This window comes from Poecilia reticulata, linkage group LG4 (assembly GCF_000633615.1).
Source record: "Poecilia reticulata strain Guanapo linkage group LG4, Guppy_female_1.0+MT, whole genome shotgun sequence".
In the NCBI taxonomy this organism is placed as follows: domain Eukaryota; kingdom Metazoa; phylum Chordata; class Actinopteri; order Cyprinodontiformes; family Poeciliidae; genus Poecilia; species Poecilia reticulata.
Window position 1 is genome coordinate 26,648,095 of NC_024334.1, and position 3,996 is coordinate 26,652,090.

The window sequence follows — 3,996 nt, forward strand, 5'->3', positions numbered from 1 at the left end:
TATTCACATTCAGTCTTCAACAAAGTTCTATTTTACGTGTCTGTTAGACCAAACACTCAGTGTTAGCTTCAATATTTTTTTTTATTTAAATAAAAAATTAAAAACCAACAGAGGTTGGGTTTTTAATTCCCAACCTCTGTACATCTACATATCGTTGTTTCCACCTTATATCCACAACAGGTTTTTGTTGAATTTAAAGATCTATGCTTATGAATGCTCTGTTTCCCATACACACATTTTTGAAATAGTACTCTTTCACACACAAAAGACATGCTGGCCTTAGAAATTATTGTGTGTGTTTCTGTGTGGTTATGGTATGATAAGTACATAAATGAATGATGAATTACTGAAAGTTTAAAAAAACAAATAAAGCTTATTATATTAAAAATAAAGTTCCACTTCACTTGGTCACCTCTCCTCATTTGTTTTATTGTACATTCATGTGAAAAATAGTTCATCGCATTAAATGTTTGGTTATTCATCAAGAAACATGTTCAAGTCCAACCTTATTTTTTATTTACAAAAACATTCCCAGCTTTTGTAATTAAACAGAGTTTATCAACAAGAATGAATTTTTTTACCCCCTAATAGTTAATGTAACTCTGCAGTAAGTCTCAACCAGTCTCCAACATCAGTCTGTTTTCCCTGCTCCTTAATTCTTTTCTTGTTCTACCTTGGAGATCAAAGGTCTCCTACTTGCACGTGTCGTTTGGAGGTTAGGTTTGTGCAGTTTTCTTCTGCTTGTACAAGCATACACTTTCAATCAGCAGCAGCAAGAACGTGATTTAGTTTCTATGATTGAGATTTTAGGATTTTTAAGAACTACTTTTAGCATCATGCAACCTGCTTTTGCAGTGAACTTACTAAGATTATCACACCTGGGCATTTTGTCAGCTGTTTTAATGTCCTCTTCTCTGGCAGGCAATTTTCCATACAGAGAAAAGACTGAGTTCAAGTTCTTTTGAGATCCGTGTAAACACTTAACCAAACTAAAAAACTTCTACAGCCTTCTTTCTGAAGTTCTCMTTTGATTTTCACTCTCACTTCAATCAGGAACACACCTTGTCACAAAACTAAATTGCTGAGGCTCAAACAGGGCAAGCATTCCTCAAAATGCTGAGTAGCAATGTTCTTATCATATGCACATAATGTGATAGTATAATGCTCATGCATTTTCTATGAGGGGGAGGTCTTTATTAATTAGRCGTAAGAAATACATGTTTTAAAATACATTTTATGAAATGCTATTTTCTTCAGATATYGCATGTATTTGTCATTTATTTAACCAGAAAAAAAAAACAAAAAAAAAACAACATTGAGRTTAAAAATGTCTTTTCCAGGAGTGGCCTTGCTGAGACAGCAGCATAAAACATACAACAAATCCAAAATACAAACCCAGACACACAAAATACAAAATCAAGAAAAGTCACATAATTATACATTAGGGCAGCTACAGGATCCAAGTGATATGATGTCTATGTCCTTTAAAATTGAATTGAATTGCCGCAAGGTAACAAGAGATGATAACTTTAAGTCATTCTGCAGATTATTCGTGGTGGCAGGGGCAGAAAATTTAATGCCTTTTTACCCAGTCAGTTCTGACCTTTGGGATCAGCTTCAAAATGATGTCCTGAGAGTGCAGGCCATAATGGYGCAAGATTCTAGACAGAAGTGCATATAAATATGTAGGAAAATGCCCAAGTATGCATTTATAGATAAAAACCAGACAGAGAGAAAGTCTGCGGTCATTCAAAGACGGGCATTTTGCTGTAGCATACGAGGCGCGGTGATGTATTTGTAAGTCACCGTTAGTCATGAAAAGAAGAGCACAACGATATACAGCAWCCACATTTTTTTTATGAAATGCTGGAGAGTTCATGAATAGCAGACCTCAATGATCTATCAGGGGGAGAATGGCTGAAATAATCAGGTGACTTTTGACTTGGTGTGAGAAATTAACCCTTGTATGTAGAAATGGGGTCCAACCGACCCCACACACGTAAAACTTGTTTCATTTGCCATAGTCCTTTACGTTTGGCTCAGTCCTCGCATGCAAAAGGGTTAAATGGCCAGATGAATTAAAAGCTTCAGTATTTTGAAGTCAACATGAAAGATTCACATATCCAAATACATAAGAAAAACWCAGAGGTGTCCAGGGTGTCCTAATTTTTTATGTGACTGTAGATAAAAGGAATGTACACTTGAGGATGCCAAAAAGAGTGCTATTCTTGTTCCTCCATTACTTCAAAATAATTTTCTTTGAAATTATAAATTAATGACGCTTATGAAGCTACATTATAGGATAATTGGCTGGCTCTCATTTATTTTACATAAGATTTTAAATTAAATATTTTTGGCTTTCAAATATGTTGATCACAGAGAAAATGATAAAAAAATGTGCTCACAGAGAAGAAGGTTTTAATTTTTGCTTCTTCTTTTTTTTACCACTTGTGTTTTCAGACAGACAGCACATTATGCTGCACTGAAACAGGAATAAAGGTAGTTTGAAATGATTGATATTGGAGTCTGACTAAGCCAAACTCCAGGTACTTGTTGTTACTGTACATGGTTTCAAAGCCTCTTTGAGCTGCTTTTTGGTCATGTATAAATGAAATGTCGCACACACAGGGGCATTCAAAAATCAAGCCTGTAATGGGAAACTAAAGGTGACATGGAGTGGTGCTCTGCAGGGTCAGTATAGAGTGTTACACATAAAACAAGGGTTGAGAATTTCTAAGAGGTTGAACACATTGGTACTGTGTGAGACCTTCACGTTTTGTTCCATTATAAATAACTGCTGCTGAAGAAACTATGACTGAAGTCCCGTCTGCTGTTCTGTCTCATTAACTGTTTGTTAATGATGAAAACGGAGGTGCATTAAACACACACTGCACACAAGTGGTTTGTGTGTTTTGCCCTAAATTCCCTCATCAGGTGGCTATGGAGGCCGGCGGTAATTATAATTTTAGATATTACACGCTTGAGCCATAACACACAAGTCAGTTGAGTGAGCAGGCCATTAAGATATTATGAGATCATTGTAGRCAAAATGTATCCTAGTCACATTTTTTTTCATCTAATGAGTGTGCTTTCAACAACAAGAAAAGTATTTTCTTCAAATATGAAAAGATGTAAAGTGAAAGAGAGATTGGGTGCTGCAGCTCTCTCTCTGTATCATGTGACCTGTTCTACATGCTGTGATCAGATACCCAACAACTGTCTAACAAAGTCCAGCTGAAATCCAATTCATCAAGTTTGGATGAGTCAAAAAGAAACGGGGTGTAATACAAAATTCATAAAATAAACATAGCCATCAGCAACTTCAAAATATTGAAAAAAAAAACCCAGCTCTTATTTTCAGAGCTCTTATTTGAACTCTTATTTTCAGAGTTCAGTGTTTCGCACATGACTTCAATTTAAGCAAAGCAATAAATTCTAGGGTCTTCAAGGCTAAAACTACAAAAATATCCCGTCTGACTGAAAATAGAAACTCTATCTAACAAAAGTACAATGCTTAGCTTCCTAGCTGGCCACAAACAAGAGAAAGCATGTTGGAAGAATATGATGGATATCCACCTAAATAGTTCACGTAAACTAGAAGAACKAACCATAGAGTTACTTTCAGACACTAAGCATCCTGCTAGACAAACACATCACAGATGCATCAGAGGAAAGGTAATGCCACTGGATGACTAAAGTTTTTATGCAGTCCACTGCAGATGCGGTCTGTGCCTCAGCCTGTGTCAGTAGACCTGTGAACAAACAAGAGACAGAAACTCTCTTCCAGTAAGACRGCCTCTASAGGACAGTGAAGAGGTTGTTTAAAGCAAAGAACAAAGTTTATCAAGCAAAAGAAACTCTTTTATCCATGTTTTGTGTGCACACAATTAACCATTACCACACATAAAATGTTAAAGGCAGGTTTATCAACACTTCAGCAACCTGTCCTGAGCATGTCATGAACAGAATCAGACAGAAGTTTATGAAGACAGCACM